Consider the following 12,664-nt stretch of genomic DNA (forward strand, 5'->3'; position numbering starts at 1 on the left):
ACTCAATACTCTGATATTATATTAAAGCATTTTATAGTGGAAAAGGATTGCCCACGAAAAATTTTCAAAAAGTTCATTAATTAAGGAGTAGTTAATTAACAAAGATTGCATTGAAGTCTATGGGGAAAAGCGTTTTTTCAAAATAAAAATTCAAATAATTTGAATATCAATAAATCCTGTGGTGGAAAGGTGCATTGAAATATTAAAAAAAGAATGATAATTAAAAACAATTTTTTTACCAGCAAAATTTTTTTTAATTGATTTTTTTTATTAATTAAAAAAGGGGAGATAACTCTTACCAAAATTCAAGGTCATGAATTAGGACACATCCCACTAAACATACTTATAGTAATAAATGGGAACTATGTCTAAATAAACTGAGTATTCAATGCTTACATATCTTTTATGTTTTCAATTTCATTGAATTTCTTCCTATTAGAGATTGAAGACCTTAAAAAGACATCTTTATAACTTAAAGAGATATCTCTCGAGGTTTTAAGAGATATCTCTCCAAAGTATTAAGTACCAGTCCACATAAAAATCAGACAAAGGGTGATATATGAGGGTTCTCAGAATTTGATGATTTTTCAATCATAGATTTATTTTGAAGTATGAACAATGTATGTAAAATGAAAAATGTTTTGAGTCATGGTAACCATGGAAACCCGGTCTTAGAAATTTCCTTAGCAACCGGCGGATTTTTCAGTGTTGAAGGACAAAAAAATCTTTGAGGCTTAAAATAACACGTAAATACCATGAGAATTATTCTTACTTATGGATTTAATAAAGATACACATTTATTGTGTTCTAAAAATGTAATAAAAATATTTAGGTCTTCAGTCAGTTCTATGGTAGACATTGGAAGGTACACATGTTTTACAAGTTTTGCTGATTCAGCATTTTTCGTGATTTTGGCAATATTCAAGGCCAAATTTAAAAAAATGGCCAGATTAATACAGTTGTTGCATGTATCTCACATAAAAGCAGAGTTATTTCTCTTTTAAAATTTGAAGTGAAATCCATGGGCTCTTTTGAAAATCGAATCTGTTGCCTAGCAACAAAAATGGGTTTTTTGATGCATAAAATGAGAAACAATGTAAAAAGTTTAAGGAAAAACCAAATGAACGGTTATTTATGATAAACAAGACACAGATTTTAAAATAGTATAATTAAATTCGGTCTCCCTAGGACATTATTGTATATTGCATAATTCTTTATCTCCATAGCAACGGCAGGTTCTCCATAGCAACAAGGCAAAGAAAGGTAATTTTGGCGTGTATTCGTGTAATCTTATTAAGGCTTATTCAAAAATAAGTCAGAAAAATCTGGTTGAGCAAAATTGACAATGAAATGTTGGGTTTATTATTGTTATTTTTTTTTATTCTTAATCAACCAATATGGCAAGGATTCCGTTTACATTACAACCAAAGTTCCTATGTCTCCTGTAAAACAGATTTGACTTGGATTATATTGTTTGTCTTGGAATTGGATATTAATTTAATATACTGATAATTGCATGGTGATAGTTCGGAAAGACTTTAAAAATGTTTTATCAAGTTATTGAATATTGTTCAATGACTTATTTCCATAGCAACAACACCACTCCCCTAGCAACGACACAAAGAAAGTTTGACGCATATTCATATTACCTGTAAATCTTTATCTAAATCACGTCATGAAGGAAAAAATTATGTTGAAATGTTTGTTTTTCGAAAGTCTTTTTAAACCCATTTAATCCATAACAACTATTTCTAGCACATAGCAAACAATGTTACGTTTTCAGTATGGGATACTCTGTAGTCGCTATTCATAATATTGAACGATTAGGCACTCGTCACAGATAAATAAAATGAATAACGTCACTATGGAAACATTTCCAATGATATTTCCAATTGAATAGGAAGATCAGGTTTTAATTATTCTATTGATACTTGTCATAGATTGGAGAGTTTTTTTTTCCAAACGAAAAGAACCGTTCGCGGTAGCTCAAAGGTAGCACCTTCTGCGTCCCACTTGAAAGAAATATTGCAAGATGTCCAAAGCTAGATCAAATACAAATTAATTTAAATCATGGCTAGTCACACAAGTAGAAACTTTATTTTTGTATGTTGTTTGGTGAGATTTGCATTAATGTAGTGCAACATATTTCAAAAATTATGCAAACGATGGTCAGAGGGTATAATCTTCATGTATCCGGTTAGTTCATATCCTTAAATGGAAATATTATGCAACAAAAACAAAACAATTGACGTCGAACGCATCCATGTAACATGGGGTCCATGGGCCACATCGCTCACCTGAGCACTCTGGCTAGGAAAAATCAATTTAGTAAATGCCTAAGTGGTCCCGATCCTAAAAGAGGGGGTAGATGATTTGAACAAACTTGAATCTATGCATACTTGAATCTACACTAACTAAGGGTGTTTACATATTTTTTGACTAACTGTGGCTTTATTCCAAATAAGTTATATACTTTTGTTGTCCCAACAAATCCTGGGGGTCATGATTTTAACAAATCTTTATCTAAACTACCTGAGGATGCTAACATTTGAACAAGACCAACCAAGATTTCTATATATTTTTCCTATATTTTTCTATGTAAAACTTTAATCATCCATTGTGGCTGTACCCCCGGGGGTCATGATTTGAACAAACTTGAATCTACACTACCTGAGGATGCTTCTATATAAACATGAGCAATCATGGCTTTGCTGTTATTAAGAAGAAGATTGTTCCTATATATTCCTATGTAATACGTTGGTCGTCCATTGTGGCCCCACCCTACCACCGGGGATCATGACTTGAATAAACTTGAATGTACACTACCTGAGGATGCTTCTACATAAGTTTAATCTTTCCTGGCCTCAAGTTTTTACATTAATACTAGTAATTTATATTGATATGGTGGCAAGAAATATAAAATTCAAGTATACCCCCCTCCCTTCCCCAAGTAAACTTTTGAGTGCTTAGCTGATTTGTTTTTACCTAGCCCATGTGCTCAGGTGAGCGATGTTGGAGGTTGCTCCCACTAAAATAAAACTCGTTTAGTACGAACACGGATATTTCGAATTCACGGATAAAGCGAAGTTTTTTTCTGGTTCCCCGGCAAAATTCTTAATAAAATTTTTGTAAAATTTTACGGTTATAACGAACTCTGATATAACGAATTTACGGATAAAGCGAACTAATTTGAGTCCCGTTGAGGTTAAGTATAATGAAATTTACATCTTTTATAACGAACTTTCAAAGATTATAAAAATGATAAATTTAACTGACTTGATTAATTTATTTTCCTTTTAGCATATTTGTATATGAAACTCAATTCATAATAAAACTTTAGTTAACAAAGATATGTTTTGTAATACTTGCTTCCCTAACACACTTGGTAGTAATACTTAAAGGAAAACATGCATATTGAGAATTCGTTATACGGATATAACGAATTCGTTATACGGATATAACGAATTACGGATATAGCGAATTAAATTCACAGGTCCCAAGGACTTCGCTGTAACCGAGTTTTACTGTACTTTGATACGCGTTGCTATAGGCCTGTTCTCTGGGTAATAGCTTTTGAATCTCCAGAGCTACATATTCCTTGTGAACTGAATAAGTGTCAGCTTCCCTACAACAAGTTACAGATACAAGCTTATAAATATCTTATCTTTTGAAAAATGGATATTATCTCAAATGAACACAATATATGCTAGATAAACATTACCAGGGTTAAGGGTTTTATTAGGTGTACACAATTTTGTGTGCTTGCTCATTTCATATTCATGTTTTCTTTCACTGCATTTAATTTTCAGTATTTTGCATAGGATTTCCGACATGCTTAAATTTCAATTCCGACAATTTTATTTCATTTCCGACATCTTTTGTATTTCTTGGATATCTGCAGGATCCCTTTCTGACAATGTTTTTGCTTGCCAAACTTGCCCCTCAATAATAATAATAATAACTGACGATCTTCTATTTTTTGCTTTGTTTGCCAAGGAGTTTTCGGTTGTTGATAGCGCCCAAACTAAAAATAAATGGTTGTAACCCCCACCCCACCCATCCCCGAAATTGCTTATTAAAGGTCTGTATTTACCGGAAGTGGTTTCTGTATGCCTTTTAATATCTGAGTTCAAACTGAAAACTGCACTTTAAAAGGGAGATGTGCCTCTGAGAATTTCAGGTCACCTTAGTCTTTCAGTTGACCTATTGCTATCTCTGTTCGTTCGTCGTCGTACGTCATTTGGCGGTCGATAACATTTTTAGCTTCTTCTCTGGAACCACTGAACCAATTTCAATCAAATTTGAAATAACCCATCTATGGGTAAAAGAGGAACAAAAAATTGTGAATTTCATGTTCCCTGTGGCCTGAGGGCAGGGACCAAAACCAAAATCTTCTTCTCTGCTCCTGGGTAAAATTAATAAAGTACATAGTTACGATGAGAAAGATTTCCTGTTCTACAGTAGTGAATTTCATGGCCTTTGGACAGGGTTTCTGGTGTTAGGACGGGGCTTAAATGATTATATAGTTAACATGCATTAATTCTTTGAAAAATACATAGTTATGATGAGAAAGTGTGCCTCACCTAAAATCGTGAACTTCATGGCCCCAGGGTTAGGAGTTCTGGTGTTAGGGTGCAGGGCTCTTTTGATTGTATAGTAAACATGCATTTTTAAAAAACTAACTTCATGCGTAGTTACAATGAGGAAGAGTGTCTCTTTGGAAATAGTGAATTTCATGGGCAAAGGATCGGGTTGTGAATTTCATGGCGCAAGGATCAGGATTTCTGGTGTTACTTAGCACTGGTGGGGCTCTAATCATCTAATGGTGAAATTGCAATAAATCTTTGATAATTAATCTTCTTCTTTGCTCCCAGGTATTTAACAAACTGACTACAGACATTTAGTTACGATATAGCTATGATTGTTCTTCCAGAATTGTGAATTCCAAGCCCCCCGGAACAGGGGTATCATAGAGGGCTGGGGGGGGGGGGTATATACTAAAAATGAATTCTTTGAAATCCACTCCATGATGTTAATCAAACATTTATGATGAGCAAAAATTGTGAATTGTGTGGACCTGAAGGTCAGGGGATCTTGTGGGGTGGGGACACCACTGAGTAATGCTGAATATTACTTAGAGTGGTTGAAATGCATTTTTTTATTCCCCTACTCTGTCTATGCTTGTAAAGTTACCAAAATACATAGGCGTCGGAAGCGGGGGGGGGGGGGGGGGGGGGGGGCTAGGGGCTTAGCCTTTTGAACATTGCTGCGTAGGTTTAGCCCCCTACTTTCCACAGACACTTTGCAGAATACATATGTAGGTTTAAAATAAAGAATTCAAAGATGTGCTGTTTTGGGAAAAAAATGGTACTGAATATCGAATCTAACACCCCCCCCCCCCCATTGTCATGGCCTTTGGTTTAAACATAACCCAAAGTCAATTGCAAAAATCATTATTTTGGATTTCAATGATTTATTCATGATTTATTCTGTAATATTTTTCATGAATTAAGTCTTAAATCCTAGCTACTTTCATAGCAGAAAAGTACTGCTTGAAAAATGTCAGAGATGAAAACTTTAAAATATCGGAAATGAAAACAGTTACGGAAATAAAATGCAGCCATTGAAACCATGCACCATGAGTGTCTTGAATCTAATCCACAATATCGTACAAGTTACATTAACCAGTATCTATGGAAAACATCCTTAATTTTGTATCATATGATTTTGCCGTTCACACATACAAGAAATTTTGCCCCATTTTAAATTCGCCTAGTCACAGTTCTGCTTAAGAATTTATACTATGTTTTTTGAACTTGCCCCATTTTAAATTCACTTACATGTAGTTGTTGCCATGACAACAAGTGATGGAACATTTCATATATATATTGTCAGCACTCTCCACAAATACAATCATCAACACATTAATTTTATATTCATTTCCATGACGAACACTGATCCAAAAGTCAAATCTGTTTACAGGAGGCATAGGGTACATTGGTTGCCATGCAATGGGAATCGTTGCCATGTGTTGATTAAAGACGAAAAAAAAATTAAGATTGACCAACAGTTCATTGTCAGTTTTGCTCAATCACATTTTTCTGACTTAATTTGAATAAGCCTAAATAAGATTACACGAATACTCGCTAAATTACCTTTCTTTGCCTTGTTGCTATGGAGAACCTGCCGTTGATATGGAGATAAAGAATTATGCAATATTCAATAATGTGCTAGGGAGACCGAATTTGATTATACTATTTTAAAATTTGTATCTTGTTTATCATAAATAACCGTTCATTTGATTTTTCCTTAAACTTTTTACATTGTTTCTCATTTCATGCATCAAAAAGCCCATTTTTGTTGCTAGGCAACAGATTCGATTTTCAAAAGAGCCCATGGATTTGACTTCAAATTCTGAAAGAGAAATACCTCTGCTTTTATGTGAGATACATGCGACAACTGTATTAATCTGGCTATTTTTTAAATTTGGCCTTGAATATTGCCAAAATCACGAAAAATGCTGAATCAGCAAAACTTGTAAAACATGTTTACCTTCCAATGTCTACCACAGAACTGACTAAAGACCTAAATATTTTTTCATTACATTTTTAGAACACAATAAATGTGTATCTTTATTACACCCATAAGTAAGAATAATTCTCATGGTATTTACGTATTATTTTAAACCTCAAAGATAGGTGATTTTTTTGTCCTTCAACACTGAAAAATCCGCCGGTTGCTAAGGAAATTTCTTTGGCCGGGTTTCCATGGTTACCATGACTCAAAACAATTTTTCATTTTACATACATTGTTCATACTTCAAAATAAATCTATGAGTGAAAAATTATCAAATTCTGAAAACCTACACTTTTTTACAGTTTTGACTGATTTTTATGTGGACTGGTACATAAGATACATCTCTATTAGTCAACAAAATATCTCTATTAGTCTATGTGCTATGGGCTAAAGAGATATCTCTTTGCTAAAGAGGTATCTTTCTTATTGGAAGATAAAATTTATATCAAGAATAAATAGAAAAGGGGCTTGCCAAAAATTTTGCTTTTTTTGTTTCTGTTGTTTAGAAATATTGTGCTTGACTTTAAAGGGTGTCTGTCTTTACTGGATGCATCTGTGTGTTTAAATTGCTCAGAAGAGGTTATAACAGGTACTTGTATTCTTATTATTCATTTTCAAAAAAAAATAAGTTTTACTTTGAATAATATAATTACAGAGATCATTATGTCTCTCAGTGAATATTAGCAATAAATTATTCAGCAATGCTGTACTAAAAGAGGAAAACATAAATTGTATTTGAAAATGGCCCTGTTCAGAAAAATTGTAAAACCATATACTAAAGGAGACTTTAAAAAAGTATGAACTACTTGTACTACCATGTATTTTTCTAAAAAAAAAAAGAAGAAAGCAAACGATTCTATTATTTCAATAATATAATTAACTTAATGAGTGGTATGTCATGCGAGGGTTGTCAAATGAGTGATAACATGTACCATGCAACACACAGTAATGATACATGTGATGAAAATATTTCTTTATTCGTATATTTATCTGGAGAATTATTTGATGAAAAATTGATTTGTCGGTGCTGTATATCTTTTTGACATACATGCGAATGTCTGGTGGTATTTTTATAGTCATTTACTAAGAAAAAATTGACGAAAATATACAATTGGGCAACTTAAATATGTCATTAATTAGAATTCGCTATTGGTGATAATAAAAACATTTAAGCACAATATGCATTTTAAACATACACATGAAGTTAAAAAGCCTGAAAACATCTTAAGTTTACAATATTATGCATAGAATTTAGAAGCATAAAGAATGCCTATTTCAAATCAAAAGAGAGTAAAAGACGGGTCAATATTTTTCACCGATCAAAGCATTGAATGGTTTTGACTCGTCCACCGGTTTTTCTTTCTTTCTCACTTTTGATGAAGTTATATTATTTATTATTCATTTGTCATCAATGCTGATTTTGGGATGTTTTGTCGCTAAAAGTACAGTTTGTTTTCTGTACGCAATGGTAAATACTTTTTACCATTATGATGATAATTATTATTTGTTTCATCTTTAACGAAGGAAAGAGGGTTTATACATTAGGAATGTTGTTATTTTGTGTAAGGTTTCCTTATTATAAAAATTACAGATGAGAATATATATCTGGATTTTACACCTACTGACAGATGTAAAGATATTTTTAGATATATACTCATTTACTCTTTATTTTGATTCATATGGTTGTAAAAATTATTTGTTCCATTTTTGATGAAGGAAAGAGGGCATTCATTTGCTAGGGATGTTGTGTTTTTGTTTAAATTAAGTTTCAATATTCAAAAAAAAAAAATATTTGTTACAAATGAGAATATATCTCTACAATATTTTACACCAACTGACAGATGTAAAGGTATTTTAAACTAAACACTCTATAACTATTTATTTTGAATGTCTAAAAATTGAATCAAGAAATAATATTAGTATTCTAAAGCAATATATATGTATAATCAACACATTTCTGTTGGTAACCTGCTGGAAAATTTCATTCAATAGGTTGTTAAGCTAAATGTAGCAATGATATCTTTCGGAAATATTACATATTTTGATTGTTTTACTTATATCGAAACCAATCACATTACGCATTCTATGATAAACAACATATACCAAATACATTTGATGTGTCAACCGAATCCTTTCTGTTAATATTATATAACATTTTTAATTATGGAATATTTGATTAGTGCTTCTCAATCAGACCGACAGATGTAAAGATATTTTTAGATATATACTCATTTACTCTTTATTTTGAATCATATGATCATAAGAATTATTTGTTTCATTTTTAATGAAGAAGAGAGGGCATTCATTTGCAAGGAATGTTTTGTTTTTGTTTAAAGTTTCAATATTAAAAAATTATATTATTTACAGATGAGAATATATCTCTGGATTTTACACCAACTGACAGATGTAAAGGTATTTCTAAATAATCACTCGTTCACTATTTATTTTGAATGTCTTAAAATTTAATCGAGAAATAATGTTAGTATTCTAAAGCAATATATATGTATAGTCAACACATTTCTGTTGGTAACCTGCTGGCAAATTTCATTCAATAGGTTGTTAAGCTAACTGTAGCAATGATATCTTTCGGAAATATTACACATCTTGATTGTTTTACTTATCTCTAAACCAGTCGTATTACGCATTCTATGATAAACAACTTTTCCCAAGTGCGTTTGAAGTGTCAACCGAATCCTTTCTGGTAATATTATATAACTTTTTAGTTATGGAATATTTGATTAGTGCTTCTCAATCAGGGAACCAAGCCCTTGAATATGAGATGAAATTTGGCACCTAGCATTGCTAGGATGCAATTAACGATGATTGATTATTCCTTTTATTTGTCATGTTGATTCCTCAACTGAAACAATTGTTGGATCTGTCATTGGTGGCGCTTTGTTTGGAGCAATCATATCAACCATTGTGTCCTTCTGTGTTCGCAGAGGTGAACAGAGAAAATGGGAAAGGTAATTTTTAGGTTAAACCTCACTATTTACAATAGTTACTTTTAGGAAACAGTGGGTATTCTTAAAATGTGGAACGGAAAACGGAAAAAATAGTAAAATGGAACATTATTTTGTCATTTTTTCCTTATCTTGAATTTCTTTGGTTGAAAAAGGCCCCTAAAGTGAACTTCAAGACATTTTTTAAACATAATTTCATATACAATGAGCAGCACACCACTGATCCAAAATAAGCATTTATAGAAAGAAAGAACCGTTTATGAAGATTTTAAAACATATTTCATTTTTCTTTTGGATCAAGAACTGTGCTCATACATTATTTCTTAAGTGAATGTTTTGAAATTGATCTTTTCTGCAAAATTCAAGAATACTGCGATTTTAAAAATAATTTTCACAAAACATTGACTCTTAGATAAATTTTTCATCAAGCCGAGGAAAACCATGCTGATGCTGTCACATCACTCTTTTTTTTAATAGTAAACTCGGTATACCAAGTCAATTTTTCTGAGTTTTGAATATGTGCAGTCACGAAGAAAGATATGTTATTTCACAGAAGATTTTGAAAAAATAATTCATTCCTCTTAAAGCAAATGAGCTGGCTTTTTATGTTTTTCTTTGACTGTTTCATTTAACATTATTCAACATTATTTAATAACACTCGTGGCATTTCAAACAAAATAAACATATTAAACGACTTTTGAAATGTATAAACAAACTCTATATATTGATACTTTAGCAACATATCGCGAAATGAAAAAAAAAAACATAATTCGTTTCTGGTATAATTTATATATTCGTCAACTGATTTCTTTGTATCATAAATAATGAAAGATATGGAGATAATGAACAGTATTCAAGGTCAAAAGTTCATTCAACAATACAAAATTAGAGCAGAGCAAACACGTACCTCCAAAACATCAGAGGTGGGATCCGGTGTCATGGAGGAGTAAGCATCCCCAGCAGACCGGTCACAACCGCGTGTACCTCTTGTAATTGTCAAGTAATAAAGAAAATTATCAGTGTGCATATAAAGGCATAATAATAAGTATGAAAAATCAGTCAGCATTTAACGTAATGATAATTGTTGATTTTTGCTGATAAGGTCCTTTGATCGATCATACAACTTACAAAATGAGGATTTCAAAAGAGATTGCTAATATCCTTGTTTTAGTGAACTGTTTGTCTCGTTTTAAAAAAATGTTTATAGGTAGAGCATGTTTCTGCGTATTCAGTCAAATGACAGGTATAAACCTAAATATTTTTGCAAAAGTAATGGAAAATGACGGTTGAAAAGTTAGTCATTTCGTTTGTACTCGTAATATTCTGTTTTAATATCATATTTTCTTAGGATACTAGAAAACGATTTTTTTTTCTCGACAGATTAAATGCATCTTTATTTTTTATTTTTTTAATTTGAATACATTGTTACAGGAGAAATCGAGTTTTACACAATCTGCAAAATCCAGCCTATGTGCACGATGATGATGTACTGACACACAATGATCTTGATCAAGGAAAGAAAAAAAATGCATTATACAGCGAGATTAATGATGAAATGGTATATTATTTTTTCCATTTAGTTTTTTTTCATTTGAAATGTCTAGCGGAGATAAAATTAAACAGAAACATACGCTGTTTAAGCAACGTGATGTTTGATGATATACATGTCATTCTTATCAGAAATGGTTATTACACTAAAAAGTTAATTAATGATTTAAAGGTTATTTTAGCTTGTCGACTGTAGCGATGTTTACACTTGATTCAATAAAGTTTAAAAAAAAAGGATATCTACGTAAAGTTAAAATGTCAAAACAAAAGAAATTAATTTTGTGTATGGTTAAATCTGACCGTTAAACATCTTCAACCATGTAGAAATATGTACTACACTACTTGTATAACATTATTCCAGTAAAATATTTCCACAAGAATATATGTCTCCAGTACAGATATCTACGATGACTACAATTGTATGTAGAGTGTGTATGTCTTTACAGAAATTCATATATACATAAACTCTATACATATATAAACATAATACCTTTTAAAGTATTACATTTACCTTCAAATAATTTTTAGCTAAATCTCCCAACGTCCTCCAATGCAACTGGAAAAAAAGAACAACAGAGCTTCATTGAACATCTCTCAACAGCAGACGAAAAGCATGTGTATAACCATTTATATGAAACAGATAAATTAAGAAGAAGCGATCTTCAAAAAGATGTTACCATTCCAGAACGGTGTTCTTCAGAAATCGATGTTGCCATACCGGAACAATGTTCTTCGGAACTGATTGATGAAAAAGGTGCTGAGTCATTTAAAGCTACAGAAATTGAAAATTCATCGGAAAAAGTTGCCAAATTTGAGAAAGGGTGTGACTCTGAAAGGCAAAATAAAAGCACCGGTCAATACTATGTCCTGGAGAAATTAACGCAGTTATCAACATAAACATAGCCTTATTAAGATGTTTATAACTATAATTAGACTACAAACTAATGCATCATATTGAATTATTATCCACCAAAATTTGAAACTCATTTTGATTGGTTTAGTGCATGTCATGTGCATAGATACGACTCCCAGGCGCGCAGTGTTCCATCTTCGTTGACACTCAGTGCTTGCAATTGAGCAGCGTTTCATCTGACTTGTTTAACTTATTATTAAAATAACAAATCATAAGCAAACAAACTCACATCAACTGTCTCGTTCAACTTAATCATTTCGAAAGTTTTATGGCCGATACAATGAGCTTGTCAGCAAATACATTTTATCACTGAGTGTAATTCTAACTGATGTTTTACAAACTTCTATTTGCGTCATAAAAACACATTGAATTGTGGACGGGTTTCTCTGTTATTTTATGGTGTGTGTGACCGGTCGCCAGGAGATGCTCACTCGTCAATGGCACCTGGGGCTTGTTTCTCAAAAAGGCCTACGACCAGGCGTAAGCTTAGTCCGGACTTAATCAGTGACTAAACCCGGAAGTCGGACTTAGTCGGACTAAGTTGCGTTTCACAAAAAGGCGGAGACTGATACCCCATTCAGACTGATACCCCATACGACATGATTTACATACCTCAGTATATTTTACACATATTAAGTAAATTTACTCTCATGTGCAATTTTTG

General features: G+C 32.2%; 1 long non-coding RNA gene across 1 annotated transcript; it reads left to right on the plus strand.

The window, feature by feature from the left end:
* The first annotated feature begins 9,377 nt into the window (after positions 1 to 9,377).
* On the plus strand, positions 9,378 to 12,441 carry LOC134250719 (uncharacterized). Its single transcript, XR_009988571.1, has 3 exons — positions 9,378 to 9,542; positions 10,971 to 11,097; positions 11,616 to 12,441. It is a non-coding gene; the product is annotated as an uncharacterized LOC134250719 (long non-coding RNA).
* Positions 12,442 to 12,664: the final 223 nt, after the last annotated feature.

The sequence above is a fragment of the Saccostrea cucullata genome, unplaced genomic scaffold (assembly GCF_032062105.1).
Source record: "Saccostrea cucullata isolate Sc308-1 unplaced genomic scaffold, CSIRO_AGI_Scuc_v1 ctg1753, whole genome shotgun sequence".
Taxonomy (NCBI): Eukaryota; Metazoa; Mollusca; class Bivalvia; order Ostreida; family Ostreidae; genus Saccostrea; species Saccostrea cuccullata.